The following is a 21,125-nucleotide window of genomic DNA, read 5'->3' as shown; positions in this document are numbered from 1 at the left end:
TCTATCTATCTATCTATCTATCTATCTATCTATCTATCTATCTATCTCTTTTCCCCTTTCTAATTTTTAAGACTCCCTGAAATCTGTCCACATGGCTCTGGGGGGAGAGGAGTTCATAGACATAAAGTTACGAACTCCTGATCTAGAGACTATATATCTTGTTTAATGCCTTGGTCAATCCAAAGTGGACTAGGAAATAATCAGTTATGACTATGTATAATGTTTTACCATTCACAAAATGCTTTCCCATACAGCATCTCCTTTGATACTCATAAAATGTCCATAAATAAGTGGCTTGGTATTATTGTCCCTATTTTAGAGTTGAGTAAACTGAAGTTCAGAAGGGTTAATGGTTCTCCCTTTCCTCCCCAGGCCACACAAATAGGAAGTAGGAAAGCTCCAGCTCAAATCCAGGTCTTCCATCTCAAAGTCTAGAGTGCTTTTCCTTTGAACTGTTGCCTCTTGATTTCATTTCCCATAAGGCAACTCAACAAAGCCTAACTGAACTTTATGACTAATTCTTATTCAATTTTGTTTGTTTTTAAGATAGAGTCTGGAAATTTCACCTAGGCTGAAAAGGCAGGGTCTTCTCACAGACCTCATTCCAATACTGATGGGCAAGAGAGTTTGACCTGGTCTGTTTCTGACTTGAGATGTTTGCTGCCCTCCCCCTGACACCCATTCCCCACCCCTGGGTGTTCACCACATTGGCCCCAGATTTATCACAGGTACCTGATTGACATAGCCTACTGAACTTCAGAACTCCTGGGCTCTAGCAATCTACCAACCTCCTCCTCCGTGGAAACAAGAACTCAAGTTTTTACTTTTGCAAGCAAGAAATACTGAGTATACAGTTACTCAGGCTGCTGCTACATCTCCTGCACTTTTCACTTGTGTCAGAAACAGCTCTGGAACTGATGGAAAGTTAAATTAGCAGAAATGTGTCTCCCAGAGTGAGCTCTCTGAGTTTCTGATGGGGGTGGCTCAGGCCATTAACAGCACTTAGATTTGAAGTCCTCAAGTATGAGACTTCTTCAAGTCATTAAAGCTTTGCAGATGGGCTTGTAAACACCTTCAGAATCTTTACTTCGTGTTTCCCTCCCTCAGTCACTGCCTTTTTGTTGAAACAGGTGGTGTGATATACATACACACACACATACATACATACATACATACATACATACATACATACATACAGACATACATGTTTGTTGCTCAGTTATTTCGGTCATGTTCAACTCTTCATGGACCCATTTGGGGTTTTCTTGGCAAAGTTAGTGAAGCGAACATTTTTTTCTCCAGCTCATTTTACAGATGAGAAAATTGAGGTAAATAGAGTTAAGTGACTTGCCCAGATTCCTGCAACAAATAAGTGTCTGAGGCCAGATTTGAATTCAGGAAGATGAGTCTTCCTGACTCCAGGCCTGGCACTCTAGCCATTGTGCCACCTAGCTGTCCCCACATGTATTCTTACATACATACATACATACATACATACATACATACATACATAGGACAGAGGACTGGACTTGGAATCAAGAAGACCTGCAGTCAAATCCTACCTCCCTATCAGCTGAGCCTCAATTTCCTCATCTGTAAAATGTGTATAATAACATATAAGGTACCTACTTCCCAGGGTTGCTGTGAGACTCAAATGATATAAGGTAAATAAAGAACTTTGCCAATTTTAGAGCTATAGAAATGTTAGTTGTTCATCATATTGGACCTCTTCGGGCTCAGAGAACCCAATGGATTCTCTCAACTGAGTGTATTCAAAATTCATTCTTTTAACACAAATTTCAGGAAAAGCAAAGAACAAAATATATTAAAAAAAAGAAAGAAAGGCAAGCAGAGCTTAGTGTATTTCTTTGTGACTTTTCTGCATGATTTATTTTAGCCTCTGGCTCCATGAACATGTGCTAATTTGCCTGGCAGTTTTGTTTGTCGAGATCATTTAAACTTTCCTGAGTTTATTTGACCTAAAAAATATTTTCCTATATGAAGGAGTCATTTTGGACAATATTGCAACAAAACAATTTTGACCATGCACACTCTGCAGGGCTGTTGCTGGTATTTTATTTATTGAATTTGGTTTTCATTATTTTTATGACCAAATTGCCATTTCCATGAATGAACCCCTGCGCCACAGATCCCGGGGGACTCCAGACTGGTGCATTGGCTTGCTTCATTTGCTTACTTAGACTACAGTCTTTAAAAAGGAAAATCTCTGCACTGAAACTTGAAAAAGACAAAGAACAACACATTTTTTTTTTCTTGGTGGTTGTTGCTGTTGCTGAATGGAAAACATATTTTCCAGTTGTGCAATGTTGCTCTTCATTTTAAAAAAAAATTCATTTGCAGATGCAGCTCTAGAACTGAATTGAATCTATCACTGAAATCCCATCATATCCCTCAAGTCATCAGATAAAATGGCTATATGAGAGGAAAGCCCTAATGGGGACAATGTATGGAAAGGAGAGGATTTCTAGGAAAAGGGCAAAGATTACAAAATAAAATAGGAGGCAGGGGGGATAATGAAATCCTTACATATGGGAGTGGTAGGATTAGATGAGTTCCTCATGAAGACTGGGTAATTTTTCAGGATGCCAAATCTTTGGTCAAAATCTCCAGTAACAGGGACCCTTGAGGATATCCCTCCCCAAGCCCCTACTACAAAGAGAAATCTTGTTCCATGGTTTCCTAGGTATATGACAAATCAATATAGTCACAGCTAGGAACAGAGGAGAGGGAGACCAACTGGATGGAGATTGGTTGATAAGTTGGGTAAAGTTATCCCTATCCAAACCCCTGCCCCTTAAAGTTTTGGGAGATCCTCATGGGACTCACTATAGCAAGCTATCTTTCTTTAATTTTAAAAAAGTATGTAGAATCTAGTATCAAATAATTTTATTGTTTAGTTGTTTCAGTCACGCCAACTCTTTGTGACCCCATTTAGAGTTTTCTTGACAAAGATACTGGAGTGGTTTGCTATTTTTTCTCCAGTTCATTTTACAGATGAGGAACTGAGGAAAACAGTGTTAAGTCACTTGCCCAGGGTCATACATCTAGTCAGTGTCTAAAGCTTTATTTAACTCATGAAGATCAGCCTTCCTGTCTTCCTGGCACTCTATCCACTGTTCCACCTGGCTGCACCACCTAGCTGCCCAAGCATCAAATAAGATTTTCATATTTCATTTCCATATCCAAAGTATAACAGAAAAAAGAAAGTGATATATGAAACTATAAATCTTTATTGCTTGCTTTTCCCTAACTAATTATGTTTCCAGGTTTATCAAACATTCATGCCCTTCACAAACTCTATATATTCATTTGAGAAATAAGATGTTTTATTCAAAACTAACTGTATTCCTCCAAATGCTATTGCATCCACACCTTTTGGGAATTCCCAAGGTTGATGAATCATCATGCTGACAATGATTCCCCAGATGTGGTGATTACATTCAGTCCAGAAAAGGCCGCATTAGTTACCATTTGTGGATGCCTAACTAAGTGTTCTTCTGGAAAGAGCTCAGAAAACCCTGTTGTTTTTCAAGGTATTGAATTCCTCCATTCCTACATTCATGTCTGGATGGTTTCTTAGTAGTAATGGCTGTAAAGGGGCAGGTGGGGTCATAGAGGTTAGAGTACTGGGCTTGAAATCAGGAAGATCTCAGCTCAAATCTCATCGCAGACACTAAGTAGCTGTGTGACCCTGGGCAAGTCAGTCAGTTTTTGACTGCCTCAGTTTCCTCAATTGTAAAATGGGGATCATATGACTAACTTTGATAGACTTAGCTCTTTTCAGCAATGCAAAGATCTAAGACAGCTCCAAAAGTCTCATGATGGAAAATGCTATCCACATCCAGAGAAAGAATTATGGCGTTTGAATGCAGATGAAAGCATACTATTTGCTCTTTTTTTTCTTCTTTTTTTTTTTTTGGTTTCTTCTTTCTTGTGGTTCCTCCTATTGGTTCTAATTCTTCTTTACAACATGACTAATGTGAAAATTTGTTCAGTAGGAATGTATATGTGGAGCCTATATCAGATTACACACTGTTTTGGAGAGGGAAGTGGGAACAGAGGGGGAGAAAATTTAAAACTCAAAAGCTTATGAAAGTGAATGTTGAAAACTAAAAATAAACTAATATTTAAAAAATGGGGATCATAGCACCTACCTGCCTGGGTTGTCATGAAGATCAAGTAAGATGGTATTTGTAAAGTACTTAACACAGTGCCTGGTACATAGTGGGTGCTTAATAAATGTTTGTTCCCTTCACATTAGAGTCTTTTTTGGTTATCATTTTTGACCCAAAGGACAGATAGAGATGAATTTAAGAATCTTTTTGCTGTTAGGAAATAAGTAATCATTTCATAGCAGAGGTTCTAATTCCAGCTTCTCCTGATACCCTATTCTAACTGAGTGCCCATGCCTTGGGCTAACCTGAGGAACAGACTAAGAATAAGTCATCAGTAGCTCACGTTCACATAAGCCTTGCATTGGAGGTTTCTTCTGGACATGAAGGGGATGGGTACTCTTTAAGGAACTTCTTGCTCCTTTGCTCCCTGCCTCTGCCCAGATAAAATGGGAACTTCTTAGACCTTCTCCCATAACCTGCTCAACCCCATGGGCACTATTCACCAATTTTTTGTATAATAATAACTAGCGTTTATGTAGTGCTTTAAGGCATATGATAATTCATTTGGTCCTCACAACATCCCCATGAGGTAAGTGCTATTATCATTCTCATTTACAGATGAAGAAATTGAGGCGCAGAGATCTATCCATGAACATGTTTATTTACAGGTTAGGGAAAGCAAGTAAAACTTATATCAGACAGAGCCCATAGAAAACGTTACTGCCCACCAGGAGGCAGAGGCCGGTAGAGTCTCAGTCATCTACTGTTCTGCCCTGGATAGGAATCTAGCACAGGGCACTCACACTGGTATTGCCATCCATGGGTCCTCTAGACATGGCTGTCTATATTGTTTTGTTTTTCCTTCAGCTCCCTACTTCCTGCTGCTCTCAGCAGATGTTGCTGGTCTTTGCTCAGATCTAGGATCCTTTTGGCCATCCTACGTTGCTCTTTTGAGAAGCCACACCTTCCATACTTCTCTTCAGGTTCCAGTAGATGATGGCCATTTGCTGCTGTTAATAATGGTCCCATTTTCCCCTTTCTTTGTTCTTCTTCCAACCCAAACTCTCTGCAGTTCTCTTTAGCCTCCAGAAAATAGCAGTTATTCTTTTTTTTTCAGGTACCTCCTCCCCTCTACAATCTTTGCTAGCTTGCATTAAAATTAAAAGAACAACTCTTTTTCTAAAGTTTTCTCTTTGGTGCTTCTCATGACTCCTTGCAGACCTTTCCTCCCTGCCCTACCCCACCAACAAGTATCCTTACTTAGAGGGGATTCTTGGATCCCTTAGAACAGGGATGCCCTTTTTTGGTGTCATAGACCCCTTTGGCAGTCTGGTGAAACCTATGGATTCCTCAGAATTCTCTTAAATGCATAAAACAAAATGGGATTACAAAGGAAACTAATTCTATTGAAATAAAGTTATCGAAATAGTATTTCAAAATAGTTCAAGAATAAAAATGTTGGTTCCTAGAAAGTTCTGGGAAAGAGACTCTGTGAGGAGGAAGAGGAAGGTACAAATCAGTGTCTATTTTCATATGCTACCTTATCAGAGTCTCTTCCAAAGTACCACTTTTATGCATTCTAGGATTGACATAACTTACCAGGCTGGGCTGTATATGTGAAGCATCATACTAGCCTTGAAGGACTATTTGAATGTGAATCTGTTAGTCAGTCAGGATGACACAAGCATTTATTAAGTGTTTGCCGTGAGCCAGGCAATATGCTAAGTGCTGGCATCACAGAGGAAAAAGGGAAAAGCCAATCTCCGCTTTTAAGAAGCGTATTTTCTGAGGCAGCTAGGTGGCACAGTGGATAGAGCACCACCTCTGGAGTCAGGAGGACCTGAGTTCAAATCCAGCCTCAGACATTTGACACTTACTAGCTGTGTGACCCTGGACGAGTCACTTAACCCCATCGTCTAGCCCCTTCCCCCCACAAAAATGTATATTCTAATAATGGAGACAATGTGTAAATAAGTAGGAACATAGAAGATGTATACAGAGTACCTTAAGGTAATCTGAAAGGGGAAGGTATTATTAATACTATTACTCTTGTTTTCACTGCCACTTGGCAAAGACCACCTAGATCTTGAGGCTTACTCTTATTCAGGTTTTAAAGTTGATTGAGGTTTACTCCCAAATTAATGCGTTCTAAAACTCAAACACCAGCCTGAGATCTTCTCTAAACAAGTGTTACTGGGACTTCTGTAGCCCATCGTACAAGATCCTAAGGGCTGTATACTCACCAACTTGTTTTTTTCCAAATGAAACTCATCTCTTACCTGTAAAACCATCAAATCTCTTTCTTGTCTTCAGTCACTGGTGAAACATCTTTCATAGCTAAGTTCTGTTTCTCCATCGGCTCTTGGAAGAGGTAGATGAGAGGATGTAACTGAAAGTGAGGGTTAACAGTTGAAATGTTGTTAGTGTTTTAGGGGCAGATAAGGAAATGTTTATTTTCTCGTTAATTCCAGTAAGTATTTATTTTCAGTTATTGTGGGATGGAAAGAATGCAAAAGAAAGGGATCATTGGGTGGCAGAGCGGATGTCTCTGGGTTGTAGCGTCATAATGGAGAGCTAACTTTAGGACTGAGTTGAGTCCTTTGGTTTTTGGAAGTGGGGAATCCGAGTGTATCTATCTGGTTCCTTGCCCCTGTATCCTGATAACCTTGGAAATGAGGGCTATTGAATCTTCCCCATATAGGTTTAGCCCCACTTCAGACTCTGGAACTAATCTTGTCCTTCATCTGGAATAATTGAAGGAAATTTGACCAATGTTAGTACCAAATCATCCTGGCTTCTGGCTTTGGCCTCTGATCGTTGCTTTCATTCCCCAATCTGAGCTCTTGCCTGGCTTACTCTTACCAAGACCATTTCTTAATCTAATTCTGATCATTTCAAGCTTGTCTTGTCCTCTTGAGCCCAATACCTTGCCATAATTCCCTCTCTGGTGACATACTTTCTTTGGGCCTGGGATCTTGCCTTGCAATTCGAGTGACCAGATTTTTGCCCTTGAACCCAGTACTCTAAGGCTTGTTTCCTGCTATCTGACCCCAGATCTCTAGGCTGATGGCTATCTGTCTACCTGGACTGTGGCCTATTGTCACCTCTCAGAGCTTTGGATCCATCCCTCTTCTGAGAATATCTGCCTGTTGCCATAGTGGAAAATCAAGATACAGCTCTTCCACCAGCTAGCCGTATTACTTTGGATAAGATGTTTTCTCTCTCTTGGGCCCAGTTTTCTCATCTGAAATATCAGTGGTTTGAATTTGATGGTTTGATCTTTTATAGTTTGAATGATGTCTAAATCTATGAATTCTACTCTGCTAGCTTATTTTTGTAGAAAATGGAATCTAACAACCTTTGTGCTAGAGAATATATATCTTAGTATTTAGCTGCTATACTTATGTGAGCCTCAAAAGGGACAGATTTAGGTATTATTTCAAAGTTTATTGTTCTTAATAACTACTTCTTGGAAAGAAGAGCTCTTTTGGGAATGACTGTCTATCCTTGTTTGGGACTGTTCCCTACTAAAGTTGGTGGGAAATACTAACTTTCCACATTTATTACATGTTACTTCCTTTCAGCTACTTTAACATCCAATGAAACTGACCTATGCAAGTGTTCCTCAGGCATGACATTCCAACTTCTGTGCCTTTGTATAAGCTGTGGTCAATGCATTCCCTCCTCACCTCTGGGTTTTAGAGATTCTAGCTTCCTTTAAAGCTCAATTTTAATGCTACCTCCTATAGGAAGATTTCTATATCAATCCAGCTGAGCTTATAGAGGGCAGCGTCTGTTTGCTTTTTCTCATTGTTTTTCCAGTGCCTAAAGAGTAGAAACTTCATAAATACTTGCTGATTGATCATCATGCTCTCCCTTGAACCCATACTTTGTATCTATAAGGTAGATTGTATTTATTTATACTGTATATACTCCCCCCTCATATTTTATAGGAGGAAAGTCAGGGGCTATTTTGGTTTTATCTCTGCATATCCCTAGTGTCAAGCTCAGTGTTTGCTATAAGCACTTTTAAAATGCTTGTTGAATGAATGAACATCTCATAAGCAAATAAGGCAAAAACCCCAACCTCAATTTTCTTTTTTTGGTGAGTATTCATAGTTACCTTTGCTGGTCATTTAGGCCAGCCCCCTAGTTGTACGTTGGACTGTATGTATTTACAAGCACAGACAGGCAAGAATGGAGACCTCAGAGAAAATCCTATGACCCTCTTGAATGACTCATTCCATCGTCAAACACACTTTGCCGTCAGAAGGTCCAGTGAATTTCTAAATCTTTAGGCTACAGTTATGCCCAACTTCTTTTGTTTTGGCCACAAAGGAAAACAGCAACTAGTCACCATTCTCTGTGTAATAATTTTACATATTGGAGATTGACTAGAAAGGGGAAAAATGGAAACGATTGGAGAAAGGTCTACAAGATGTGTATGTTGGGAGGGGGGATAGGAAGTGAGTGGTGAGTGGAGAGGGAAGGAATTTTAGACTATTGGGTGCTATGGACCAAGGAAAGAAGTGAGGAAGAATAATGGGAAATTTAGGAGTTAAATATGATATTCCTACTCAGTTCAAAGACCTTTAGAGTAGGAAGCATAAACCTAAGATGGCATTTTGGGGAAGCAAAAGTGAGACAGTTTAAAGACTGAAATAAAGCCTGAAGATGCTTTAATCTCTAGTCATTTCTTTTATTGTTTTTATTCTTCTTTTTAAAGCTAATGCTGATGCTCAGGACTCAAGTGCTGATTTCATTATGGGTCATTTAGTTGGAGATAGTTTTTTCATTACTGGATTCTCTTATTCTTCTTATAGTTTTATTTTTAAAGCTTTTTTTTTTTTACAAGACCAAATGACCAGAGAAGGGCTTTTTTTTTCAAAAAGGGTTTTGAAGTTTGTTTGCTTAACCAAGTGTTTGCAGTCATAATTAGGTTGCATATTAAAGTTCAAAACCAGCTCATGTTGGTAGTGACTGAAAATTGTTACCATCTGATGTCTGTGTGGGTAAAACACTCACCAAATGGTGTTGCATGCACTAAAAAGTAAAGGGCTGGTTTCTGGGCAATGCCAGGAGAGATCAGGAAACATCAAGGGTCTGGGCAACATTCAGTTTCCAGATTTCCCATGGGGGCATTGTTGAATCTTAAAAAGACCAGTTCTACAATGTGACTGGAGCCACTGAAAGTGATTTTAATCCTTCAGTTATTCACTGAGTTGTATGAAGAACTGCTGGGGTATTCTTTCCTATCTCTATCCACCAAGTTATCCACAAAGTTCTTGTGAAGCCAGGGTAATCAGACTACATTACAACCTTTGGACATGTTGAGATGGATTGTGAGACACTGAGAAGTAGCTTCTCCTTGTGGAGGATACAGTTGAAAGCCAGGTTCTCATCAGAGACATGAGACAATGGTTAGGGTGTCCTGAATGAGTCAGCTCCTTAGTGTGGTAATGTTGAAAGGCGAAACTGTCTTTAATTTTAGCAGTGCCCCACTTCCATCTTCACCAGCATAAGAAGCCTATTAGGGAAAAGAAAGAGAAGTTTTATATGGCACATTTCAAACATCTTGCCCCAGGGATGAACCTAGGGAGAAGATACTTGGTTGGTTTCATTGAGGCTCCATGCTTTCCTGCATACCTGACATGTTCCTGACTCCACTGACCAAATGGAATTAAACCAAAGAATCCAATTCAATCCAAAAAGAAGATTATCTTTTCTTATAATTAGCAAAAGATAGTGAATAATTCAATGATGAATTGTCCAATTGGATGTTTCATTGGCTTAAACAGGAAGTCCTAACTGTATGACCTAATTGTGAAATCTTTGAACTGGACCATGAGTCAAGGGAATTGGGTTCTAATCTTGGCTTGGTAATTCACTGGATATATGACCTGGGCAAACCACCTAACTTCCCTGTACCTCATTTTCTTCATCTGGAAAATTAGAGGACTGGGCAAGAGGAACTCTAAAGACTTCTGGATCTTCCATCCTATGAGTCTATGAATAGTCTCTAATTGAATGATATAAAGTCTGGTTTATACATTAATTGGTACCCATGAGTAAAAGGATTGAGTGTTTCTGTATACAAGAATAACTAGTATTGCTTTGACTGGTTGGCTTAAACATCCAATTTACTCAATTTATTCCAATTCAGTGAGTATTTGTTAAGCTTCTGCTACATGTAGCACACTGTGATATCCACTGAGGATACAATGAACAAAAGGCTACACTACAAAAAACCCTTACCTCATGGAATTTACAATTTTGTAGGGAGATAATCAAGTGAATCTGGGTTCTTATTGATCTGAGTATTTTCTCCAACAACTTAGCAACCCATTTATGACTGCCATCTACACTATGTGTCCACATCCTTCTCTAAATTTTTCTAAAGGGGGTCCACTCATTGTAACATGGACCTTCTTTTTTTCTGGGCATTTTGAGTATATCAGTGTAACATATGATCTGTCCATTGGTTATACCTTGCTCTTGATGTGTGACCCGCTCATCTTCTTTTTCATTCATATATTTCTTATGACATCCTTGACCTTACTTCTCCTTCATAATGCCATGTTTATAATGTTATAACACCCATCCACAGTATACATAAATAATTATAGCACAAAGTCAGAATGTGATAAGTACATGAGAAATCAAATGAAAGAGAGGACACATTGGGGGAGAGAAAGATTACCTCTTGTTGGGAAAGCTCCTTGGAGAAGATGGCACCTGGGTTGGCTTAAAAATAGTGTAAGATTTTAACAGGTGAAGATGTAAAGGGTTTTTCTTCAAGCTATTTGGTGATGACTGTGTGAAAGCACAATGTGAATTTGGGAGAAGGAAGGATAATATTGGGCAAGAGTTAGTATTTTAGTCTATCTTTAAGACAGAATATTCAATAGGGAGAAGTTTGAAAAAATAACTGAGAAAGTAGGTTGGAGGTTTAACTGTAGAGGGCCTTGAATGTCAAGATAAGGAGTTTGCTTTTTAATTGGTAGGTAATGGGCCAAGTTACAGAAGGCCTTTTATAAGTGAAATAGAATGCTCAGAGCTACTCATTAGGGGAATTCTTTAACAGCTGTGGCAAGGATAAATTGGAGAAAAAGAGAGAGATTAGAGAAATAGACACTAGTTAGTAGAACATTACAATAGTCTCTGCAATAATAATAATAGCTTACATTTATATAGCGCTTACTATGTGCTAACTATATTTGCTATGTGTATTTACTAGGCCCTGTGCTAAGGGATTTACAATTATTATCTGATCTGATCCCCACAACAACCCTGGGAGGTAGATGCTATTATTATCCTCATTTTACACTTGAGGAAACTGAGACAGACAGAGTTTCAGGGACTTGCCCAAGGCCATACAGCTAGGAAGTGTCTGAGGCCAAATTTGGAACTCATGTCTTTCTGACTGCAGGTCCAGTGTTCTATCCACTGTGCCACCTGCCACAGGTGAGATATGAAGAAGGGCTGAATGAGGGTGGTGGCAGTGATGGGGAAAAGTGGAAGATGTTCACAAATGCAAGAGATTGAGGAGTCAGAACAAGTAGGACTTGGTAACTGGCCGGATGTGGGAACTAAAGAAGAGGGAAGAGTCTCCAGGTTTTAAACCTGGGTGACTGGGAGATAGTAGAGCCATTAACAGAGATAAGAAAATGAGGAGGAAAGGCAAGTTTGATGGGGTGGAGAAGATGATGAATTCAGTTTGGGTTATGTTGAGTTTAAGGTGTCAGTAGGACATACAAGTAGAAAGTGTATTCTGTATGAACAGCCTAAACCTGATGGCCCAGGTTTACATCACGTGTAGATGATAGAGATTCAGAGTTCTTGTCTGTATGTTATGGTGGAAAGAGAAGTATAGACATCTGAGTTTGAATATCAGCTCTGCCACTGTCTGGATAGGTGACCTGGGGCAAATTGCTTCACCTCCTTGAGAATTAATTTTCTCATAATGAAAATGGGAACAATAGTACTTCTTGTTGTTTGTAAGAACAAGTGAGATAGTGTATGTGAAGTGCTTTGTGCTATGATATTTAACGTAAGCTATCATCATCACCACCATCATCATGGTTGTCACTGTAGTTGTTGTTATTCTCTAAAGACCACATGCTTCTTAAAATCTCAGCGTCACATCTAGACTTGATGTAAGGAAAAGCTTCTGAACAATTGCAGAATCACAATATTGCAGAGTTGAAAGGGACCTGGGTGACCATCTAGTCCCACCCATTCATTAAAGGAATCCCCACTATAACATGCCTGACAAATGATCAGCCAGCTTCTTCTTGAAGACCTACAAGGAACAATTATTCCCCAAGTAGAATGGATTACCTTGGAGCTAGTTGGTTCCTCCTGGTAAGAGATCTTCAAGAAAGGGCTGAATGACTTCTTATCAGCTCTATTGTAGCCGGCATGCTTTTGGGCGTACAGGTTGGACGTGATGGCTGGTGAGCTCCCATCCATCACACTATGATGTTCTGTGGTTCTATGAATCTGCCTTAGTTCAAGGCTACTGTTTTTCTGTCTCTGTTTCTCTCTCTCTTTGTCACTGTCTTTTTCTCTGTCCATCTCTTGTCTCTCTGCCTCTGTGTCTGTCTTCTCTCTCTCTCTCTCTCTCTCTCTCTCTCTCTCTCTCTCTCTCTCTGTCTCCTTCTGTCTTGTCTGTCTCTCTGTGACACATGTAAGGCTGACCATTGTATCAGTTCTGTTTAACAAAATAAACTGAAAGAATTTTGCCAGAAGATGGGGGAAAGTCAACAGAATGACAAAAGATGTGACCACGTCTTTGTCTTTCTGATCCAAAACAGATAAAAAAAAACACTTTAAAATAGAATAGATGAAATAATAAGACTTATGCTGACTCTATAATGGGTAAGAATAAGAGAAAAAAGAGGTTGAATAGATTAGGAAAAATCCCAGTGAAAGCTGGGTTTTTTGGAAAATTTATTTGAAGTCTATATTTAAACCAGGTGTTTCCAGGAAGCCTCAGGTACATGCCAAAAAGCATTAGGTTCTTTATGCCTCCTTGTCCTGCAATGCAATAATTAAAAACAAAAGAAGTCCATCATCCCCTGTGACATGTGTGAGGACTCCAGGGGCAGAGAAGCAGCTACAGATGTCCCTTAAGAATATTTCAATGATTCCCTCCAATTGAATTGGCCAGTAACACTTCAGCATAGAGATGGATTCACAAAATGTGCCATTATGCATCTAACTTTTTAAACCAAATGGAATCTAGGAATACAAAAGTAGTACAGTGTAAGGAATACACTTAAGCCTGATATTTATGCTGTGATAATGTCACCTTATGCATGTCAACACGCAGTACAATGCAATTCAAATTCAGAGGAGTACAATACAGATTTGTTAAGGATCTACTGTGTGCGAAACACCATGCTAGATGATAATGGAGATATAAACATTAATAAGAAAGAGATATAAACATTAATAAGAAAGTGAACCTAAGGAATATATAGTCTAGCAGGGCCATAAGAAACCAATACAAATAGCTAGGATGTACAATATTACATGAAAAGCACATTAAAAAGATTCAAAAACAAAATACTACATGAGGTCTTTGGGGGGGGAGGAATGGAAGTCATCATCAAATCAGGTGATCAGAAAATGCTTCCTTGAGATGGTGGCTTTAGAATAGGACTTAAAAGAATGAGAAAATATTAAATAGTGGGGGGCAGGAAAGTGGGATGGGGGTAAGGAGAAAGGCAATCCAGGCTTAGAAAAGAGTTGCCTGAACAAAAGGTATAACAGAATGACAGCTGAATGCAAGTACGGATGGCAGAGAGGAGTTCAATTTGGACGGAGCATAGAATAACTGAAGGGGAGTTCAGAGGGACTTAGAAAAGTAGGTCCAGATTGTGGAGGTTCTTGAATATCTGGCAGAGAAGTCTTAACTTTATCTGGGAAGGACTATAGTGGGAAGGCATTATGGATTTTTTTTAACAGAAGCATGAGAAAGTTTATTTTGGCCGTAGTATGCAGAATGGTCTTGTGGGAGGAAGAAAGTGGAGGTGGGAAGCCTTAAAAAAAAACAAAACAAAAAACAACTATTCCAATAGTCCAGATCAGTGGTAATGACTGCCTATAATAGGGTGATGGCAATAGGAAATAGAGAGGATGGGATAAATGTGACAAGTGGTATCAAGGTGAAATTGATAGAATTTGGTAACCAAGTGTTATCAGTACTGAGGAAAAGGAAAGAGTCAATGATAACTGTAAAGTTGTGAACATTGGGAGGTTGGGTGAATGCAGATGTCGCAGACAGAAAGAAGGAGGAGTCATTTGAAGGATACCTAAGAAAAAGGATTTGAATGTTGGGAGTGGTAGCAGGTCAGTGGATCCAAGGACTTTAGGAGAACTGATTGCAAAAAATCAAAGGGGCAGACCATAATAATGGTCAATGCTGGACATGGAGGCAAATGAAAGAAGAACAGGGGAATTAGACTGAAAGAATAGGTCTGTGTCAAGCTGAAGGTCATAAGAAGTGTAGAGAATAGATCTACTGAGAATAAGAGAACTGAAGAGAGAGGACAATGCCTGCCCTTAAGGAGATTACAATGTAATGGGAGAAACAACATGCAAACAAATATACAAAGCAATATATAATATGCAAAGCAAACTATATATAGAAAAATAGGAAATAATTAAAAGAAGTAGGCATTAAAGTTAAGAGGGTTGGGGAGGGCTTCCTGTAGAAGGTGGGATTGTAATTGGGACTTAAAGGAAGCCAGGGAGGTCAGTAGTCAGAGGGGAGGAGAAAGAGTGTAAGAGATGGAGTATCTTGTGGAACAGCCAGGAGGCCAGTGTCACTGGATCAAAGAGTACCTGTTGGGCATCACTGCCCAACAGTAACAAGGCAGGACAGGTAGCAGGGAGCTAGATTATGAAGGACCAAACATAGGATTTCGTAGTTGCTCCTTGAGTTGGTGGGGAGGCAGCATGGCGCGATCAGACCTGTACTTTAGGAAACTCGCTTTTGTGACTAAATGGAGGGTGGATTGGAGTGGGAAGAGACTTCAGGTAGGTAAGCCAACAAGCAGGGTTATTGCAATAATGCAGGTGTGAGGTGATGAGGGACTGCACCAGAGTGATTATAATGTCAGAGGTGAGAAGATGGTACATTTGAGAGATCTTGTAAAGGGGAAACTGAGAGGCTTTGGCAACAACTTGGATTTAAGAGACAGGGGAGTGAGAGATAGTGAGAAATCCAGGATGACTACTAGGTTGCAAGCTGGAGGGTCTGGGAATACGGTGTAATCCTCTATAGGAACTGGGAAGATAGAAGTAGGGGAAGGTTTAGAGGGAAAGATAATAAGTTCTGTTTGGACTCAATGGTTTAATTAAGATGTTTACCGGATATCCAGTTTGAAATGTCTGAAAGGTAGTTGGAGATGACAGATTGGAGGTGAGGAGAGAGATTGGTGTAGGAAAGGTAGATTTGAGAATTATCAGTATAGAGATGGTAATTAAATCCATAGGAACTGATGAAATCACCAAGTAAAGTAATATAGAAGGAGAAGAGAAAAGGGCGCAGGACAGAACCCTGAAGGATAGCTATGGATAGGTGGTATGATCTGGAGGAGTATTCAGCAAAGGAAACAGAGGAGTAGTCAGATAGGCAGGAGGAAACCAGGAGAGAGACCTAGAGGGAAGAGAATATCAAGGAGAAGAGGGTGATCAACAGTGTCAAAGGCTGCAGAGAAGTCAAGGAGGATGAGGACTGAGAAAAAGCCATTGGATTTGGCAACTAAGAGATCATTAATAACTTTGGAAAGAGCAGTTTCAGTGGTATGATAAGGTTTGAAGCCAGATTGTAGGGGGTTGTTAAGAAGAGAGGGAAAGGAGACAAAGCGCAGGCACCTATTGTAGGCCTTTCTGAGGAGTTCAGCTACAAGAGGCAGAAGAAAAGTAGGAGAATAATTAGCAGTGATAAAAGGATCAAATGAGGTTTTTTTCAAGATAGGGGAGCTATTGGCATGTTTATAGACAGTAAGAAGGGAGCTAGTAGAGAGGGAAAGATTGAAAACAGGTGAAAGAGAGGGAATGACCACGGGGGAGGGGGGCGGTAATCTATTGGATGGAATGGGATCATGTAAACAGGTAGAGGGATTAGTAAAGAGTAAGGTCACTTCATCATGTGGGGGGGGGGAATGGTGGTGAAGGAGAAGTGTCAGAAACTGCTTGAGCTATAGGAGACGAGGAAGAGGTAAGAAGGGAGTTCATGATGAATGGCCTCAGTTGTTTAGTAAAATATGAGGCAAGATTCTCAGCGGGGAGAGTCAGGGAAGGCAAAGCCTTGGGAGGTTCGAAGAGGGATGAAAAAGTTTGGAAGAGTCACTGTGCAGAGTAGGAGGTATAAAGGAGGTATAATAGGATTGCCTAGCAGCAGTGAGGGCCCAGTTGAAGTTATGTAACATAGATTTGTATGTCAGAACAGTTATGTGATTTTTCCCACCTTCAATCAGTAGCATGTATGTAGGAGGGAAGGCAATGAATGATAGGAGTGATCCAGGGCTGAGGCTTGGCTGGGAAATTCTGGAAGATGGTAAGGTCTAAGGCGTGACCTCATTAGTGTGCGACTGAACCAGGATGGGAAAAAATTTTTGTAATTGAGGAGGCTGAGGAATTGTGTGGTTAGGATGTTTGAGGGGTTGCCAATATGAATATTGATATAACTGAGGCTGAGAGGAGAAGCCAGCATGTAAAGGAAGAACCAGATAGGTACAAAAATCATTGAAAACATTGATAGAATCACCTGAAAATTGGTAAATGACAGTAGTGAGGTTGGAGACAGATTGATTTAAGTGGATTACATTGACCCCAAAAGAGCGAAGTTCACTGAGAGACTGTGGTAGAAAAATAGTCTGGGGGAGGCATGAAGAGTAAAAAATATGTATACCCTTCCTCTTGGACCTGTAAAGAGGGCAAGGGAAGAGGAGGAGTTGGGCAAAGAATGGCCCCAGTGGAGAAATCTGTCAGGGATGTGGTGTCCTTGAGTGAGAAGCCACGTTTCCATGGGAGAAATGTTAGTGGAAAGAATTCAGGATGTAAGGGAATATTGCAAGGAAGAATCAAGTGTCTTGCTTCAAAACTCTATAGCTTTTGAGGTATTTTTTTTCTGTTTGTTTATTAATTTTACCATGATCTCATTGTTAATTGGAAAATGGAAAGTATTACATGCAAACTATTCCTTAGAACCTCAGAAATTAAGGTCCCAAGAGAGGGATAGTCTTTAGTGAACTCCTATGAAAACAACTACTTGACAAAAACTAGGTAGTTACTAGATGTTGAAAGAATAACCTGTCAGAAAACAAAACAAACAAACAAAAAAGCATTCCACAACAAGCATTGCATATTTCTTTCTCTGCTCTTTTTTCTCCTTTTTGGACAATTTAATTGAGAAAATAATAATGATAACTAACATTTATATAGTACTCACTATGTGCGAGGCACAGTGCTAAGAGCTTTATAATTATTATCTCATTTGGTCCTCATAACAACACTGGGAGATAGGTACTATTATTATCCCCATTTTATAGATGAAGAAACTAAGGCAAAACAGAAGTCAAATGACTTGCCCAGAGTCACACAACTAATAAGTATTTGAGGCCATATTTTAACTCGGTCTTCCTGATTCCAGGCCCAATTCTCCATCCACTGAGCTACCTAGCTACCCCTGAGAAGGATTAAAATCCCTGATGAATCTGGTGAGCAAGAGATCCCTGAGCTTTCCAAGAACAGTAGTTTTCAAATCAATGAAACCATGTGGAAATCTCTCCCCCATATGGAAAATCAAGAAGTTTTTAATTTTCAGGGAAAGAGAATGTGAGGAAAGTTCACTGAAATGGTCTTTGTGAAGAAATGTCATTTTCTCCATCTGTAAAACGACAAGGCTGAACTAGTGGTAAACTCAGAGGTCCCTTCCAGATCTCAAACTCTATAGCTGTGTGATGCAATAAGACTGAGGTGTCCAAGTCCTGGCTGTAATAAAACCCTAAGAACTACCTTCTTTAATGATGACAGATAAGCTAAATGCCCATTTAGATAAATGATATCCTAGGTTGCTCGAAGAATTCGCTAAGTATTAGCCAGAATCATTTCTTTCAGTCCATTGCTTACAGACATTCATAAATCAATAAATTCAGTGTGATTTTTTTTTTTGCTTTCAACTGTTTCTTCAAAATTCTCTGAGATAAGATGAGAAAGCAAGGCATAGTAAGTAGATCTAGGTTCTGCTTTCAGTCATTTTCTTAATAATGTCTCTTGTCTTAAAAAATTATTATTTCCATTAACAAGTATTTATTTTCTTTCCTTCTCAACTTTTGACCACTTAAACATCCCCATAAAAAAAAAGAAAAAAGAAAATACTTGTAACAAATAAGCATAGTCAACTAAAATAAATTCCCATATTGGCTACGACCAACAATTTATGTTTCATTTTGCATCCTGAGGCCATCATATCTCTCTCAGAAGATGAGTAACACCATCATTGGTGCTCTAGAATTGTGGTTGATTACTGGGCTGATTTGAGTTCTTCAGTCTTTCAAAGTTATTAGTCCTCAAAATATTGTAATTGTAAATTGTTCTGTTTTTGCTCACTTCATTCTGCAACAATTTGTAGAAGTCTTTCCAGGTTTCCTTGAATTCATTCCTTTCATTATTTATTATGGCACATCAGTATTCTAAATCATAATTCTTAAATCATAATTTGTTCAACCGTTCCTCTATCGATGAATACTTCCTTAGTTTACTCAACAGTCTTTCCTAAATAAATAGATGGAAGGAAGCGCCACTGGGTCAAATTAAGAGACATATCTTTCAGTGAAGGTTAGATAATCATTCTTTTACACCTTCAATGAAATGTGAATTGAACTACTAAAGGTCTCTACCATCAGTGCAGTAATTAACTGATCTGGGTCTAAAAACGAACAAATGATGGGATGAGGATCTTTCTCATCAAAGCAATGAATCTTTCAAGTCCTCTTTCACTCACATAGTTCCTTAGATGTGACCACAGCTTCTGTTTGCCACTTCCCACTGTGACTGGAGAGTCAGAGAATCTGTGTTGGAAGGGAAGCTCAGAGGCTTTCAAATTCATCCTGTGTATGATTAAGAAACCCTTCTTCAATTTCCTAACAAGTAGTCATCCAATCTTTCTTGAAAACTCCAAGGTAGGAGAAACCCATTGCCTTTTGAGGCTGTCCATTTTGTTTTTGGATAGCTCAAATTATTAGTAAATTTTTTGTTATACTCAATCTAAATATGTCTTTTTGCAACATCCATTACTGATGCGGGTTCTGGCTTCTGCAAACAAGATGAATAGGTCCAATCCCTCCTCTACTTGAGAAGGCTTCAAAATCATGGCGTGGTATAGTTATTGAAACATTGGGCTTGCAATTACAGGCATTTGATATTGTTGTCAACGTTGCTACTGTTTTTTATGCAAGGTTAAGCAATGAATTTAACTTTTGATAGCTCAGTTTCTATATAGATGTTTAGATGAGAAGTGAGAATTAATAACAGTAGATAAAATTGCTCTGAGCTCATCAATATTCAAAGTATGTTTTTCAGTGTATAGCACCATGTTGCCCTCTAGTGGAGAACCAACAAAGATAAGAGCTTCAAACCTCATACAGGTAATAGGAAATCTTTCTACAAGGACTCACCTTGTGAAAGTCTGATATAGTCATAGGATGTATGAGCTAAAAGAGACTTTTTAAATCTAATCCAATTCTCATTTTACAAAAGAGCAAACTGAGGTCAAGAAGGGTTAAGCGACTTGTCCAGGGTCCCACAGTCAGTTAGTAGCTGAGGTAGGATTAAAACTTTGTCACTGGACTCCTGACTCCATTCTCTTTCCGCTACACCCCATTGTATCTCCACTGGATCACAAGTCTCATCCATGTCTTTTGTCAATTTCTCCATCCAATGGCTTAGAGACTTCTTCAGGTTCTTTTAATATCTCAGAAGGACCAAAATAACATTTGAGCTATCTCTCATTCTCATTACATGACAAACCTATGCCCCCTGCATATAAGTGTATATGACCTAAATTCCCCATTTATCTTTTAAATCATATCAGCTATTCACAAATTTCTTTGACAAAACCTGTGCTACTCTATGCTGGATTACTTTTTCTTTTCACCTGGTAGCTCAAAGATGAAGTAATGTCTGATTTCAACCGCAATAATGATCATGTATCTGTCATTGGCTATAGCAGGGAGGTCTAAGTGTTTCACTTCTAGTAGATACGCCAGGAAAGTAATAATGATGTGAAAACTATTCCCAGGGAAAAATGGATGCATCATACTGGGTTGGCTAAAATTGCCATTATCAGCACTGCCCATTACCAAAATATGGCTGACTCTTTGGCCTTTGTGGCCAAATTGTGGCCACATTGTGGCCTTCTAACTAGTGATACTGAGTAAGAAAAAAATGCTGAATCCCTGATCTGATTTGAAAGGTGAACGGAGAAGTTTAGGTCAATGTTAACTTTGTTAGGTTAAATGTAGAGCATAGGTTTATCATGTAAAGAGAATGAGATACAGCTTAAATGCTACATTGGTACCACTGAGATTTTAAAAGGACCAGAATATGTCACCTAGCCAATTAGCTGGAAAAATTTACAGAAGACATTGATTAGAGTCACACATGATGTAAAAGAGGAGAGGAGTCGCCATCTGCTGTAGTGCCCAAATAAGTCATTGAAGAGGTCTAGGAAGAGGCAAGGAGGAAGCGGGGCTCTTCATATGACACCTTTCTCTTTTTTTCTACTGTGTCCTTGTTATTAATTAGCTTCAGAGTTCAGGCTTCAGCTCTTTAGCTTCCCTAGGTCCTACACACCTAGATCATTATTTCTAGCAATTTAATCATTATAACAAAATTCCACTACAGGAAGGAATTTTCAAATTCCTTAAAGTTTGTGTTGCTGAGACTACCTTGACTTACATCTCCTCTGATGTT

The sequence above is a fragment of the Vombatus ursinus genome, unplaced genomic scaffold (assembly GCF_900497805.2).
Source record: "Vombatus ursinus unplaced genomic scaffold, bare-nosed wombat genome assembly UNPS02000582.1, whole genome shotgun sequence".
Lineage (NCBI taxonomy): Eukaryota > Metazoa > Chordata > Mammalia > Diprotodontia > Vombatidae > Vombatus > Vombatus ursinus.
Note: the sequence above shows the minus strand (reverse complement) of the source record.